This window comes from Rhipicephalus sanguineus, chromosome 10 (genome assembly GCF_013339695.2).
Source record: "Rhipicephalus sanguineus isolate Rsan-2018 chromosome 10, BIME_Rsan_1.4, whole genome shotgun sequence".
Classification (NCBI taxonomy): domain Eukaryota; kingdom Metazoa; phylum Arthropoda; class Arachnida; order Ixodida; family Ixodidae; genus Rhipicephalus; species Rhipicephalus sanguineus.
In genome coordinates this window covers 40195995-40213581 of record NC_051185.1, presented here as the reverse complement: position 1 = coordinate 40213581, position 17587 = coordinate 40195995, and the positions used below count along the sequence as shown (strand labels likewise).

Genomic DNA, 17587 nt, shown 5'->3' with positions numbered 1-17587 from the left:
TTATTTTTACGCACTACAGCCTCACTGGGCCCCTTGCTTCATTAGGCATATCGTACATTAATTGCAGGAAAAAAGCCATGTAATGGCAACACACGAACATTGAATATCTCTGGGTAAGGAATACCAGAGTTCAAGTGTCGAGGGAAAGAAAACTTTATATATGTCTGTTCATGGCTTAAATCTCAAAAGGTTTAGTTTGCGAGAGTTACGAGTATGTGAAGGATCAGCGAACTGAATACATTTGTTAAACCCTTGCTGTCCGAAAGCCTTTCCAACCTTCTGTTTGTTCTAGTCCAAAAGTAAAAGACTAAAAACTCAAGTAAGATTTAGGTGCACGTTAAAGAACCCCAGGGGGCGAAATTTCCGGAGCCCTTCACTACGGCGTCTCTCATAATCATATTGTGGTTTTGGGAAGTTAAACCCCAGATATTATTATTAAAAACTCAAGTAAAAAGTTTCCTTACACTTTTACAGATGGCGCATATCATGGTGAGAAAACACGCTTGTGAATCAACCATGTAAGAACTTGTCCATTAGTGCCTGACTACGGACCGCTGCACCCGTTTTGCGTTGTCGGGCAGGGGCTGACAATGGTTCACGAAGGGTTAAACAAATAAGGCATGGTGAGTTAGTGTGGCAGCATGTTGACAAAGGGGTAAGGTTAAGACCTGAGAGACTATAGGAACGTGAAAAATGTGTCATACCTACAGTATATCCCCTTCAGGCACGAATTATGATGCACTGTCTGCAAATGCGTCAAAGTGGCATATATAGCGATAATGCACCCAATATTACATTCCAAGAAAGAAAATGAAGAAATGTGTTGTTTTGTGAAAGTTTCAGAATTAATGTTAATTAGCGTGTAATTGAACATCTAATTATTCTGCAATCAGTCAGCTTCAATTGTTGCATAAAAAGAACAAGAAATATTAGGCCAAAATGTATGCCCAGTTTTTATTTGGTTGTACTTGTTTCGAGCAAGGAATTTTTTTTTGTTTTTTTTTTAAAATTTATTGGATACTGTGAGCCTAAACAGGCCCATACAGGAGTGAACAATGAATACATAGGTCAATTTTCGCAACAGAATAACAAAAGAACAGTTATCACACTTCGGCACAGTGTTTTATGCGACAACGTTGTCCACATAGTTCGAAAAAAACAACAGAGATTCATTTTTACATAACTCGGTGCACACTATGCACACACTATTCTTACAGTGTAAGAGTGAATTTAGAAATGTAGAAATTTTGCAATTTCAAGGGGTTACACAAAAAGAAATTGCTCGATTTTAGCGGTGAACGCCTCCAAAGATTCAACATTCATGCAAGCATGTGGCAGAGCGTTCCATTTTTCTATGGTAGACGGGAAGAAAGAACACTTGTAAATATCACAGCGTGTTATATATGGTCTGATACACTTTGTATGATTTAGCCTGGAAGAGCGCTGATAGGGTTCTTTGAGGTAGTCGTTCTTATTAACAGCAAGCTTATCGTGATATAACAAATACATCAATTTCAAAGAGGCAACGCGCCGGCGGGTTTCAAGTGTCTGTATCGTAGCGCGATTGCGCAGCAGCGTCACACTGTCATTCCTAGAGTATCTGGAATAAATAAAACGAAGCGCCTTGTTTTGAATTGCCTCTAGCTTGTTGATAAGGTACACTTGGTAGGGATCCCATACTACACTGCCGTATTCGAGAATGGGGCATACCAGAGATTCATAGCATGATAGTTTAACATTCGGGGGTGCTGTTTCAAGTTTCCTGCGCAGAAACCCCACTTGTTTGAACGCTTTTTGACCTGTATTACTAATGTGCGAGTCCCATTTCAATGTACTCGTTAGCGTCACCCCTAAATATTTGTACGATTCTGTCCGTGCAACATTTGATCCCATAAGGTTGTAAGTGAACAGTAGTGCCTTTTTCTTTCGTGTTATTGACATGCACGCTCTCTTAGTTACGTTTATTTGCATTCCCCATTTTTTGCACCACTTGGCAATACTGAGCAAAGATAAGTTTAATTTAACTTGATCTGCCTCTGTTCGTATTGTTTTGTATATGACGCAGTCATCTGCAAATAGTCTTAGTGTGACGTCTGGTTCAACTTCAAGGTGCATGTCATTCACGTGTATTAAGAATAAGATAGGACCTAACACAGACCCTTGGGGCACTCCCGAAAAAACTTCCAAACATTCTGATTCTTGACATTCTAATATTCTTGAAATTGGTCCTGGAACACGGCATGTCATCGTCGAACATGGTAGTGTCTCCAGCAAAGTGATCCTCTGCAGCAACACATAGCACAACGAAGTTGGATGACCACTAGCTGTCCACTCAGGAAGTCTGCACAAATGCGCAAACTGCGTTTGAAGCCATTTGAAGAAACACGCAGTGTGTGACGCACCTCCGTAGTTGATGTGTACAATGGTACACACCGCTGCTGAAGGGGATATTATATGAATGGCTTTATTCTGCACAGACTCAATCTTGTGAATATAATTTTTCAGAAAAGGGTTGCTTACTGTAGACACGTATTCGAAAATTGACCGTATTAGTGTTTTATAAGTCAGCAGTTTGGTCTGCAGTTCATTGAAGATAGCCAATTTTCTTTAATGATTTATTTCACATTACTTCTATATGTTTGCTCCAAAAGAAGTTGTGAGTGAAAAAGGAGTCCGAAACATTTGCATTCCGGTACCCTTAGCAGTACATTCAAAGGATGCTAATTGGATGTGCCTGATGATAGGCTGTAGATAAATAAGGTTCACAGATGGAGAACAATGGTCCTGGTCGAGGGCTTATCTTAATTATTTTTAAATGCGAAGCATTTCTTAGCAAACCCCAGGCACTTTGAGCGTTTCTATCTACGTATCTATCTGTCTATCTAGCTGCCTACGTCTGGGTACTCTCGTGATCGCCTCCTTAACTTGGTGTAGACCAAAATTGGCATGGGAGGGTGAGAGTTTGACGAACATGACTGTCTGGTCATGACATGAATAATGTGAAAAATCCTGTCGCACACGTCGTCAAATCCTTTCATTCAGACACGTGAGGCACATACCCGTTTACCACGGGCCGCGGTGTACAGGTATGCGCCACAGGTGATTGACAGTTTATATCTATCCAGAAACCGCAAGAACAGGCATTGGTAACCTGGACATAGGTCGGCGAAAAATGCGGAGCTCACTCAGATTCACTCGCGAAACATATCTTACCGTCAGGGCTCACTCGGACTCAGACTCACCAAACTTTTCCTCATCCGGACTCACTCGGACTCAGACTCACTATAATTTTTCTCAACCAGACTCACTCGGACTCAGACTCACCAATATTTTATTTACTCGAACTCACTCAGACTCAGACTCACGGCTCGATCTGAGTCTGAGTGAGTCTGAGTGAGTCGACTCGTGAGTCCGTTAGCATTAAATTATCCTTTTTCTACCGTAATGTCAATGCTCTTTAACGCCAATATCTCGCATAATCGGTGCGCTACTTAGCACCTTTTGATCTCGTACCTTCAAATACGAGTTATCTGAATTTGCAGTTCAATAAGGACCTTTTTATTGAAAGTCATGACTCACACGAGGTATTTTTATCAGTAATTCCCGTGAAAAAGTTTGCGAGGGGAGGTCAAGGCACCTCCTCCCCCTCTCCCTCCTCAAATCAGGCCTCTGATAAATAAATATTGAGCTGACGTATGAATGGTAGCGCGTAGAAGTATGCGGGAGTATACGGGAGTATAAACGTGAGCTGACATAGGGCTGATAGTCACGCTAAAGTTGAGTAGATAGGACCATAGGTCGGCAAAAATTGTGGAGCTCACTCAGACTCACTCATGCAATATATTTTGCCCTTAGGGCTCACTCGGACTCAGACTCACCAAACTTTTCCTCAACCGGACTCACTCGGACTCAGACTCACGAAAATTTTTCCCAACCGAACTCACTCGGACTCACACTCACAAAAACTTTACTCACTCGGACTCACTCAGACTCAGACTCACGTCTCGATATGAGTCTGAGTGAGTCTGAGTGAGTCGACTCATGAGTGAGTTTGCCGACCTATGAACCTGGATACGAGAGTGTTAAGAAAAACTGATAAAGCTGTTCACAAAATGGAAGTTAACAACTTCATTTGTCAATGTCTACCAGATTTTAATTGCCCATGGAAAAAATGAATATTTAGATGGGTTGCATTTTGTCAGATATGGCCTAATGTGATCTGATGCCTTGCACTGATGATACTGCTTGCACTTGTGTTGTGTTCTTCATCTTCTTCATTGTAATTGCCCCGTGCAAAAAGGCTGCAGCCATTCTGGTGATCTAAGATGTAGACACGGGGGGGTCGAAATATGGCTCCAGGTGGTCTACATGCACGATATTGCGTCCGTGGTGGCACAGATCAACAGGCGGCGTGAGGGGCTCGATGACGCAGTTAACGGGCAAAGTGCGCTCAACCACATAGAAGAGGCAATCATAAATTTGAGAGCAGCTTTGGAGGTAACCCAGGAGCGTGTGGTGGTATATACAACTTTATGAATGTTCCGAGAGTGAATGTAGCTAAGCTGTGGGAGGTTGGCTGGCTGACCGTGAAAAGCATCTGGCTAGCTTACAAACATGAAACCAAGAGACATTTAGCTAAGGAAGGCATAAGGGTCGTTACTTGTTGTTTTTTAACTGTAGTGTAATGATTACGACTTAAATTGAAAGGGATTAAAGGGGATGAAAGAGTGCCCTTCCTGTTTGTGGGACCCAAACCCACAACCTTTGAATTACGTGCCTGATGCTCTACCTTGAAGCTTTGTGGGTTCTGATCCCATTGACAGAAAGGGCGCTTTTTCGTCCACTTTAATTCCTTTCGATTTAGGTCGTAATCATTACACTTCAGCTAAAAAAAAGGATAATGTTCCCTATGCTTTTCTTGGCTTAATTATCTGTTCGTTTCATTGGTTGTGTCTAATGAAGAAGCAAGCCCCTCGAACAATTCTTTTTTCGTACTGCCTAGCTTGCATCGTTGCTATGCCTAAGGGGCGGCTTCCAAAACGGCCATACCCTCACAGGCATCGGGGTCGTAGGGCAGTAAAACGTCAATAGTGTGAGGCAGCTGATGACCATGCAGTAGAAAGAACGGTGAAAAAACAGTTGTAAGTTGCATAGCAGTGCTACACCGTGTAAGTCGCAAATCAGAGATCAAGGTCCCATTGTGTCTGGACAGATGCAACATGCATCACAAGCATGTCTCCTAGAGTCCAATTAAACCACTCGCAAGATCCTAAATCTGAGGATGGTATGCTTTGCTTGCATTATGAGCTATATGGCACTGATGAAGTGATTCAAGTACATCAAATGAAGGTGTGGCCACGGATGCCCATGAGCTCGCGTGGAGGGCCATAACGCAGTATGCAACGATTAAAGGGACCGATAACTGGACAGAACGTGTGATTAGATCCTGGTAGAAATGAAAATACCGTGAACTATAGTGACAGATTTTTAGCGTCCTTTTTGCGTTGTGAGTAGGGTTTATATTTTTTAATTCGTGCTTAAAAGTAACAAAAACCGGTATGTTGCGCAGCCTAGCAGAAGAGCCTTGTAGCAGGATTATGAAGTCTGTCACTTTGCTGTACATAGTCTGATGCTGTCATGCGCGCCATAATTGGTCCTTAGAGTTAGAGTATGTATATTATTATCTATTCCTGCTCTGTTCTGTGTTGCCTACGAGGTAAAAGGAGTTGCACGGTGAGAAGCGGCGCTGCCTTCGCGGCTGCCAGTGGCCCATGTAGAGCCGCGGAGCATGCGTGCGGAGTGCTCGCATGCACAGTAAACCGCCGCGCTCGTACATGAACAGCTCTCGCTCTCACTGTTTGCAGCATGTGTTGTCAAGTGTGTATAAGACTTCATATTCGCCGCAGATAGAAAAATTGTTATTAAAAATGTTTCACAGTGTTTTCCACGTTACCGTTCAGTGGCTAGACACTGTGACCAGTTAGCTTTCCAATGCGCTAAAGAAAACAGGTGACCTAAAAATTGGTTGTCAGTCCCTTTAAGAAGGAAAGACGCAACGTTCTTGGGACACAACAGCTCCACCAATCGGGAGCATGTTTATTGGGTGGACCTGATGAGTGGTTGTAGATAAACAGTGTAAATAAACAAGGAAGAGTGCAATGGTCCTGGTTGTGTGCTTATCTCGTACAGTGCACTGGCGATGCGGCTTGCACCTGTGTTGTGCTCCTCTCCATGTTCATTATGCAGAATTATTGAAGGAGTATGAGAGAAGGTGACGGGCACCTTGTAAATCTCACGGGGGCAGTATGACATGCTGACATTGGCAAAGCACTAAGTACATTTCATTTGGCATCTGGCTGAGGCGATCATTGCATCTAAGGGCAAGGATGCAGCTATGATTTCTAGCCACAATAGCTACAATTTGACGGGAGCGAAAGGCAAAAGCAGCTGTGTACTTATACTTACAATCATGTTAAGGAACCTTAGGTGGTCAAAATTAACCTGGAGTATCCACTACAGCAGGCATTTCCTGTGAAAGAAGCCGGCACAACAGTCGGTGAGAGCAGTATGATTTGCTGAAGTGTACAACCCAAGGCTAAAGTCACGAGGGCAGTGGCCGCTCGCAGTGAAGAGGACAAAAGTAGCGTGACCGACCATACCAACACAGTGTGCACCCTGAGAACATTTGGTGCACTGCCATCTTCAATACACAAAAACTTGCACAGCTGCCAGTGTGAGCATTTTCCTTAAAATGTTTACATAGGCTAGCACTCTGCTAACCCTTTGAGACATTTTGTACACATCTCTGCACACAACTTGGTTTTGCTTATTGTGTCGATTGGTGGCTAAGAGCAAGATATATTGAGGACTTGAACCTCGTGTGTATTAAATATGTCATCATTTAACCTCATTTTGCAGCTTAGTGTTGCTTGAGGCACTACCATGTTCGAGGAGTCGTTCAACGTGCAAGTACAATTTTTCTTTGCTTGAAATGAACATAATCAAAAGAGAAATCACGCTAGTTTTCTAGTCTGGGATTTGATTCTAATAATGTAAGAAGAGTACATGACTGACTTAGGATATTCGAAGATTCTGGGTTTAGATACCGCCGACTAAAGAGGTGATTTTTCGTCCAATTTAATTCCTTTCAGTTTAGGTCAGAATCATTAAACTACTGTTAAAAAAACAACAGATAATGTCCCCTATGCATCCTTTGGCTTCATTATTTGTTAGTTTCATTAGTTGTTTCTAACAAAGCAACCAGCCGCTCAAACAATTCTCCTTCTTTTGTACTTTTAGGATGAACCGATATTTAATAACAAACTAATTAAGATAATTTGCTATGAAACACATGACTCACCGTACCATGACATCATTTTTCTTGCAATGGAATATCGAGTGCTTTGAAACAATGTTGTGCAAATTTTATGCATATGCATTTAGAGGGAGTTCTTCATAGGTCGCGTCTGAAAGAGCTAACACATGTACTGCGCCGTTGACGTGTGCTTGGACAAATATGCCATCGATTTGAGCATCGATTACACCTTCTGGTGGACACAGAAAAAATGGATTTGGTGCGGTGGTAGTCAATGCAGCACCACCTCCGGAGGCTGCATTTCCTAGTTTTCCAAAAGAGTGCAGGAAGACCGTGGGAGTGATAAGGCTGCGGTGAATGGGACGATGGGAGGCGTGTTTGAGGCAAGTAAAACAAGTGTCCATGCAGTGATGTCGAGCGAGACTCGCGTTGAGTACCACATGTTACAAGCAGAATTGTTGGTGTGTTAGACTCAGCAGGGTATGGTATGGTATGGAAAAACTTTATTTAGGTCCGTCGGGGCGTGAACTAGCACGTAGCGGGCCGCTCCCACGTCGGGACAGATAGGCCTAACCTGTCCGCCACGTCGTGGGCCCGTTGGACTGCCCATAGCTGCGTCCTGAAATCCGTACTGCGTAGCGCAGCATCCCACTTTGACGATGTAACGTGACTCAGCAGGCAAAATATAATTGACATTGGGTCAGATCAATTTGACTTGGTCGGCGTGGCAGGTGTAAAGGGCCCGGTGTTATGGCCATAGCGGGTAACACGTCCAACACAGGATCAAATAAACCAAATTGGTTTGTCATCCGCAGTTCCCCACTCGGTTGATGGGCTGCTATAACACGGAGATAACCGTTGCCTTGAGGACAACACAGAAGAAACGTGCTCATCAAGTCTGAGAGTGGCAACGAAGCACTTGGAATGAATTTCAATGTTTGAAACTCCCGGTAAACGATGGTTCGGGCAAGAGTAACTGAAGTAGGGTTGGCATCGAAGCTGAGCAGTAATAAATCCGTGAGAGCACCATAGCGACTCAACACACACTGAATAATTTGAGTCGGGTGCTCTAGTGGTGATGGGTGTTGCAGTGCCATGTGGTCTTCACATGTAAACGTTGCAGTAGGATTTGGAAGCATAGCAAATGGCATTGGTCTTGGTTTGAGTTGCTGGTGCACTTTGAGAATGACATCTAATTGGTGGAGAATCTTTTGCAGCTGAAGAGATTATGCCCAACGTTCTCAGATTCTGTCACGCGGATGTCATCATTACAGCAATGACACCACACGTCCTGCATATATGGGACGTAATTGTTTAGATGATTGGACGTGGGAGGCCATTTCCTTTTTTGCTGGACTCTTGTGGTCGGCAGGTTTTCCTGACAACTCTTGTAACTCTTACTTGCATTAGTCTCACTGGTTAGTTCTTCGTGATCTTTAAAAGGATATTGACGTGAAAATTTTTTTTGTGTCTAAAATGAAAGGCCAAGCCCTCAAGAGCCTAAAAAATGTACAGTCGAACCCCTTTATAAGAGACACTGATGTAAAAGACAAATGGGTATAAGAGACACCAGTGTGCCTACATTGAAATAGTGGTTGATAAGAAAATGCCTATGTGGTACCCTGCTTATAAGAGACAAGAAATGCTTCCCGGTGCATGTCTCTTATAAAGGGGTTCAACTGTAGTAGTAAAGTGTGATTGTACCCTGAAAAATTACGTGTTTTTAAAGCTAGTTTTAGTACCTACTGTGCCCTGACGTCACGACATGTTAGTACAGTAGAACCCCGCTGATACGTTTTTGAAGGGACCGTAGGAAATAAACGTAAGAGACGGGAAACGTAACAGCCGAAAAACAGGAAAAACGGCAAAATATTTAGTGGTACAGAATTTTATTTCAATTCTTACGAGCAGCACGAAAATTGGCGCGCTCAGCCGCGATCTAGTCGATGGATAGAAACGCGGAGCTTAGGACGGCCTTATCCACAGAAATGTAATCAACGTATGTGATTTTTTTAACACCAACAGCTGTAGGCATGAAAGAACTAAGCACACGCAATCACGACCGGCGCGGCGAGTCCGACCGCGAACCGCACGCACGACCATGCGAGCTCCAACCAGCTCGAACTCCTCCCGTTCTCCGACAAATAACGATGATGATGAGTCTACGCCAACGCGATGGCAGAAGTGAATGCCAATCTCGAAGGCCTTGCTTTCGCAAGCAATTACGTCATACACGCCATGTTCGTGCAATGCAAATCTCAGAGGCTATGCTTTTGTCAATAGTAAATGCCAATCTCGAAGGCCTTGCTTTCGCGAGCAGTTACGTCATAGACGCCATCTTTGCAATTTGAATCTCGAAGGCCATGCTTTTGTTTGCATCAATTGAAAGATTCTGTTGCTTGCGCCTCTCATGCGGCTAATATTACGGTCAAACGAGGCCAAGCTGCGTGAAAATGCGCCATGGCCGCTCTCTTTGGTAGTCACTCGGTCGGCTCCGGGCGCACTTCGCGACGTATCATACGGGAACGGTCCGACAGTTACGACGTAACAGCGGGGTTCCCAATACATTGTATCCTATGGGAGCTATGCCGGGACCGGCGGAAAACGACGTAACAGCCGGGAAAACGTAACAGCCGGGAACGTAACAGCGGGGTTCTACTGTATAAGCCTCTCGTCATGTGCTCGTGCAAGATATTGTGACGTCTCTATAGCCACGCTGCTTCGTAGCTCTGTATATGACACAGAAGTGGCAATTTGGCATGTTTTGGTACATGACGTCATGACAACTAGCCTATCTGATGCATGAAGTCACCAGAGTTGACAGTGTAGTTTGCCATCATGCTAGTGTCGATGTCACTAAGTCTACCACGCGAAAATTGGCTTAAATGGATGGATGGAAAAACTTTATTGAATTGACTTAAATCTGAAAATAAAATGTCTTATCAGTATTTTCTGAGCATCACACTAGCTCATCTCTGTATACAGGAGATATGTATGACGGGGTAATGTCAACTTTGGAAATTGACGTCAGTACCCCTTTAAACCACACATTCACTGTTCCTTTGAAGTAGAACATCACCCTGGCTAACACAGTGAAGGGATCTTGCATGTTTTATGTACACACATGCTCAAACATGGCCAACGAGTCTCGAACGTTGATGCTGTCAATCTTGCAGAATGTCCCAGGATCCCTAGGGGTTTTGAAAACGGCTGGTGATGAGAGCAGTCTTGACGACGGTGTTGAAGTTGACTCACGGGACTCACTGCCAGTCATAGTGGTGACGTGATGGAACTTCCGCTGCAGAGCTCTCTTTGCAGCCACTGTACCGAAAACCCCTGCTAATATATTAGAGTGATGTAGGAAATTTATACATGGTGTATTAATCGACTGTGTACAGCTGGAGTCAAGATGGCTAGCCAACACAGTCGTGCACCAGCCCACTTATTCACACCTTCGCTTCAGCGTCTTCTTCCTTGATCACTCCTAGGGGCATGCAAATAGTGAATTTTGGAGCCGTATCGAATGCAGTTTGAATAGTGATAACACTGAATTGAATATTATTCGAATAGTAAGGCAACCATTTTCAAAAATGTACTGTAGGTTTTTACCAATAAACCATTAACTATAGAAGGCCAAGAATGTCTTTTCAAGATCTTTGATTTCATGGCGACCTAGTGCTAGAACCTTAGGATGTCATCACTACTCATCTTACGTTTCTCGGTTTTCTCGGGTTTTGTAAGCCTCCTGTGATGGCAACCGGCTCATTTTGTTCATGCTTAATAACTGTAACAGTTTTTTTTTTTTATTTCTGAGCGCTATGATGTGCCATGGTCGCTTAGTGGACATGGCGTTGTGCTGCTAAGCATGAGGCAATGCTTCAATTCCCAGCCACAGTAGCCACATTTAAAATGAAGCCAAGTGCAAAAGCACCCGTGTATTCAGATTTACGTGCATGTTTTAAGACACCTTGTTGTCAATTAATCTGGAGTCCCTCCTTTCCATTATGTGCCTTATAGTCATATCGCAATTTGACTTGTAAAACTCTATAATTTGATTCTTCAAATGTATACTGTGCTGCTGATGCGGCCCCTGACCTTTGTTTCTTTTTGTTTTGCAGGAAACTGTCTAAGCAGTGGCCATCATATGGAAATCTCAAGTTTTTACTGTTTACCATACTGATACAAACCTTATTACTTTGTTGATGTTTCATAAGCTGTAATCATTTGCTCAATTCATTAGCACTGTGCCATAGTCAAGAAACAATCCAAGTGCCAATCAGCAGCACACTTTGTGTTATCTATCTCACCAGACCCTTTGATGAAGTTTACTGCTGTGTTTTATTGTGTTACCTATAGCGCATGATCCTTCTGAAACGTTTTTAAAATGACATTTGCTTCTGCGTTTACATGTTCCATTTGGGCTTGGTCTCCTAGATGAACTGTGTTATGATATTTTGTTTATTACATGCCAGGGCAAGTGCTATGCAACATCATAAGCCCACTCTTCCCTCCATGCTGGATTTGTGACAAGTGAATTGTGAACAGTGTTCTGGCATGCTGTATCTATTCATGTAGTAGCAGCACCGGTTAATGTATGCTAGTGTTGCCTGTTGTCAGCTATTGTCAACAAACGCCAACTAAAGGACTGCTAGTCCTGGCTTGCTATTGGTGAATGTTGACTGGTATTGCCATATGTTGGCTTAATGGCTATCCACTGTTGTAACATAAACATTGTTTTTAATCTATATGCTCTGTTGCTTTTGCATATGCATAGAAAACCTAGGTTAGTTCAGTTTGAATTATCACATATTTACCTCTTACACAGCACCCCTGGGTACTGAGGCCTGAATAAACGTTCGAATACAGAGGTATGTGTATTATAAGCAGAAATCAGTGTGCATCTTCTCACTCACTTAAAGGGAGCGACAACTGCCCAGAACATGAAATGAGATGGCTCCACTGATGGAAAGATTGTCCGTTGCATTGACTCAAACTAACAGTGTTTTTTTCATGAGAGGTGGATTTATAGTTTTATTTCTTAATTGAAAGTCGCGAAAAATGACCCGTGGCACCTCTGACGGCAAAAACATGACCGATCCGATGAACCCGGCCACGTGACCATTGATTGCTGTGCGCGGTCAACAATTTTTTGTTAGTATTGAAATATTGTTCATTTCTTTATATTAAAAAGTATTACTCCATAAAAATGTACATATAGGCCTGCATTAGTAGTATGCATTAAAGTGGCGCTGCCTTCGCGTGACGTAATGATGCCATGCTTGTCAGCGTGTCTTGAGCAAGTTTTCAGCGTGGTCATGCAACCGCGCACGCAGTTTCCAGGTCACTAAGATTTTGGAGCAACAGTTTTCCTACCTACACTTCGTCTCAGAAATGACGTGCGCTGCTACTCGGCGCGGCCTCGCATACGCGTAGTGACGTTTTCGATGACTTGGCTTGGCTCGTGCATCGAGAGAGTAGCGACACCGGCACAAGCCACCCATGGCACAGGCGCAGGCAACCTTGGACACATGCGCACACAACGCGGTACAGATACAGGGAAGGTGTATAATGGCACATCATCTCATTGTAACAGCTTGTTATTTTCAAAAATAGTTGAAAAGCTATAAATAAAGGTGGTTAAGCATAGTGACAGGAACTCCTGCGAAAGCAGAACAACAATAGCTTTCACAAATCTCGAGAAGGGCTGGCGGCATCGCTATCAATTCTCAGCGTTGCTGGAGGAAAGGTGTGTCCGAGTTTAGAGCCTTTCAGAACGAAAAATACTGCTTGCAAAATAACTACGTGCTTTTGGGATCAACTACTGCAGCTACAAACACTGCGAAGGGTGAGGTTTCTGTCGCGTCGTAAAAAAATGGGTCGAGAAAAATCACTTGTCGGCCCCTTTGACCAGTGTGAAACTAGTAAACACTCCATTTAATGCAAACATATTCATCACTATTGAATTAATAAATCAATAAAGAACTAATTGTTGCTACTAATTCCTCAATGCACATAGGTATAGCTCATCTGTTGAACCGTCTGCTGTTTCTACAGAATTCTGTGATTGTCCAGTTTTCTCACCACAGAAGATGTATACACTTGAGATTTACATTTACATTTAGCTTTGTTGCATTGCTTAGAAAACTGTGTTGATAGCTGGTTGTTTTATGCAGTACAAATTTAGTAATTATGTTGTTGATGCACTTATTGTTATAAGAAGGATCATTAGCAAATGTGAGTTGATGTTCTGCTTGTGCAAAGGATGTTCGTTTTGCTTTGTGGTGATCAGTTAATGTACCGTCTTTGTTCTGTTTTTTTCAGGACGCTGTTCTCAGACCCAGAGATGAACACCTTTAAACGATCGTTCACATGAGCATATCTAAGCTTTCCTGAGAGCCGATCTTTTGTGATTTTTCATGACAGAAAATTCACAAGAAGCTGCATCAACGAAAGGATCGTATTTTAGTGCTTAAACAAACAGTCTTCTGTTAGACAAAATTTTGTGCAAGTGAACTGCCCTGAAGGCCAAGATTGGACCAAAAACACCAAGTATTGAGTATCAAAAAGTAAATTTTGTTTGTGCTAGTTTGCAGTTTCGCCACATCTTGATTGCAATGTGTGTAGAACGTATTGTATATATATTCGAAGAGTTAATTATCATGGCTCTTGCTTCGATAGGGTCATTCATGACCAATCAGTACTTCTTTTGCAAAACTATCATTTGCTGGAGGTGTGACATGCAATTTTTCGAGTGTATCCTGTGCATGCGTACATTTACCTATATAAAAAAAGATATCTGTGCTATTCTTCTGGTCACACTTGCTAAGTGCACTCTTAGCTGGAAGCTGATTGAGAAACATATAGTCCCACGTTTAGATGAGCCTTTCGTAACACGTAATTGCGAAACTAGCATAAACTGCAACTTACAGCTGTCTCAGCACACTGACATTTTTATACTAAGGGATCACGTGTTTCAAAAAGTTCTCTAGCAGAAGACTTATTCAGGAATTATTATTTTTTTCACAATTTATAAAAGTATGAAACCTTCTGACTAAATAGGCTAAATGTCTACTGTGCCTGAGAAGCTGTTTGCATCATTTCTACAATGTTCTTGTCATTCGCAATTGTTTGCTTGTGTCTTACAATTGGTTGGATTGCTTTTATTCTGCTTGTGTTTATCAAGTGTGTTTTTTGTCCCCCTAACACCTTCCTTTTCCACTAGGCACTAGGTTTAAGATTCATAAAAATGTGCTGATAACGTAAGAATATTGCATAGTGAAAGTACACGTCAGAAGCAACACGTATGTGCTGCAGCACTTGCTTCATTTTGCATGCTGTAGTGCAATTAAATGGGACCGCCCATCTGGAAGGTCTTTCTTAATTTCAGTGGTTACATGTATAATAGGTCTACTGCTAGGTAACCACTGGACAGTCACTGATTTCATCCGCTGAAAAGTGTACTAAGTACTGAGGTGCCTGGCTCTGAGTGTGACACATTAAAAACTGCACTTACAGCGCTTACACTTTTGCAAGCTCATGCACATTTATAAATGATATAGCAGCGTTGGTTCACCAAGTTTGAGCAATGCTTGAATTCACAAGTTTCACTGATGGCCGTGTGAGCCGCAAACCTTGTTTTTTTTTCTTGTGTTGGAGTACTGTTTTGTAGCAAAAAAAAAGTTGCTACATTCTTGTTCTGTTCCCATTCATACGAGGCAAAATTGTTGTTTCCCTGGAATTTTTGTTCGATTTTAGTTTGATACCCTACGTGAAATTGTATCGCAGGCAACTGTCCTTGGCATGCAAGATTTGCATTTGTTAAATATTTGCAGCAATTTAAGCTTCACAAATCTGCATTGTAGAGAAAGCTTCGCCAACGAAGGTACTCTCGAGTGGCTTAGTACTGCTCCCGGGCGGTTGTCAAGTTTCTCTTCAAAATTTTGGTCGAGAAGGTTTTTTTTTTTTAAATTTAGCAGCAAACAATGCTCAGTTGTCTGTCTGATGTAATTCAGTGGCGAATGCTCAACATTGAGTGACACCTGCCATGGAAGCTTAGCGGCGAAAGTGTTGCATTGCTAAGCTTGAGGCCAAGCATTTGATTCCAGCCACATATGAAAGGCAAAAATTCTTTTTTCCCTAAAATTTATGTGCACATTAAAAACCTTGTGGAGTCCCCCATTATAATGTGCCTCAGGATCATATCACATACAGTTTTAACACGTCAGAATATAGAATTTAATGTTTTGAATGGTTCAAAGGTAAACATTCAGCAGATATGTGCCTTGTTGGAGTTTCAGAATTCAACAGGACAGAGAAAACTCCGACCAAAATTTATTTAAAGATACCCGACGTTTCAAGGCTAGTACTTCTTGAGTGCTGTACATCTCAAGCATTCTCACTCCTGAAGAAGAAGCCGGTCGGACTTTGAGACTTCGGGCATTTTAAAATAAATTTTGGTTAGAGCTTTTCCTTTAAATTGTGTTAAATAGTGTGACAAGTAGCAAATCACCGGTGTCTGATTCTTTACCAGATATTCTGAACACGAAGGCCGGGTCCAGCATTGAAGCCAGGAGACGCAGTTGTCGCAAGCAGCCTAGCATGGTTCCTGTTTTGGTCTCGGACACTCGCGAACAATGCAAGGTCAAGAAAGAAGTTCCCATTCCAGACAAGCGCAAATGCGCTGCAGGCGAGCAGTTATATTGCCCATGCTGCCCATACACCACCCAAAATTCCTACAGAATGAAAAAGCACGTCTTAACGCACACAAGCCAAGGGTCATTCAAGTGTAGTGTCTGCTCGCAGCTGTTCAAAAAGCAAGCCCACTATGAAGAGCACGTCAGCGCTATTCACATGAAGTTGAAACCATTCAAATGTAGCACCTGCTCATATGAAACTGGTCGCAAGAGGTCTCTCATGACCCACATGCGCATTCACTCTTGACAGTTCGTGACTGGTACAGCGGCTACCACGCGATTGTCTTTTTTTTCTCTGCAACTTGTTTGATTGTCAGTGACACATTTTTTGTTACTTTATGATAGTCTCCCATTTTACACATATGCTCAATCAGTGTTAGAATGATCATGTCAGGAAAGAGCCACGAAGTGACCTTGTTGCCAAATCACTCATGCAGTAATGTCGCATCCAAAAATATGGGCAGCAAAGTGAGAGTGACAGGGGGTCAGGAACAAATACACCAAGGGAGAATTGTTTGAGAGGAGAAACAGAGCTAGCTCAAGTGTTGCGAACAAAGTCATGGCGCCATGGAACAGACTCTGTTGGAACAGAGTAATGGTACCGACATGCCTCCCATTGTTTGAGCCGGTTCATAGAGACGGCGAAGGGCACACGACAAGTTCTCTTCCGTGGCTCACCGGTTGAATGCCATTCAAGGAGATTCATTGGCAGGCATCACCTGCTCTGAGAAAGTTACTGGTAGCTGTTTTTCAAAGGTTACGTGTGAAGTAATTAGGGTGACATTTAGTGATGATGCTAAAACGTCCGTCACTTCTGCCTTTTGGCATTACCAAATGAGATCTTAGAAAAGCTGCAATGTCTGGGACGGTACTGCAATTTTTGTTCATCACAATAATAGAAGGGCGTGTAAACCACGCAAACACTTCGCGTGTATCGTCTGTCAAAAATGAGTCTTGTTGAAATCTTGGCTGCAGCGATATTACCTGTTCGCCTTCTTGCCGCGTGTTGCAGATGTTTGCTGTTAATGGGTGTTGTAGGAAGTCCTTGTGATGCAGGTGTTCTTGTCTGCCTTCAACTGCTACAACATTGTCACACACGTAGCGACATTCTCTGTTGCTGTAGAAGAAGGAATGATAGCAGTGTGGTTAATAAAAGCTTACATTAACAGATTTTAGTGATGCCTCTCATTGTGAATGTGGATTATATGCACGGGTGCTGAGCCCTTTTTACGCTTTGCACGTAGAATGTTTCAGAAATGCTTTGATTGCAAGTGCCGTGGTTCTTCGACAAAGCACGTTCTTCACGAGTTTTGTGGGCTCGCCTAGACCAGCGACGACTTTGGAGTGAATAGACTTTTGCTTGGTGCTCAGGTTGTAGATCGTCAGTCAAAACCGGTACATAAACCATCATAAAAGGTAAGGCTTGCAAATACAGACATGAAGAGAACGAGACACGAAATGCTCAAACAGGTATCCCTCACGTAGTTATTCCCTGTATCTACTGGATTGACCGGTGGCATTAACACACCTCTGCATGTGCAATTAAATTTTGTCTTTTCCACTTTGGTACACCGTTTCA

At 42.7% G+C, this 17587-nt stretch overlaps 1 long non-coding RNA gene across 1 annotated transcript; it reads right to left on the bottom strand.

Moving 5' to 3' along the window:
• Positions 1-2214: 2214 nt before the first annotated feature.
• Positions 2215-17171, bottom strand: LOC119371726 (uncharacterized). The gene is made up of 3 exons (XR_005179281.2): positions 16993-17171; positions 6466-6529; positions 2215-2341 (listed from the first exon to the last, which is right to left on the bottom strand). It is a non-coding gene; the product is annotated as an uncharacterized LOC119371726 (long non-coding RNA).
• Positions 17172-17587: the final 416 nt, after the last annotated feature.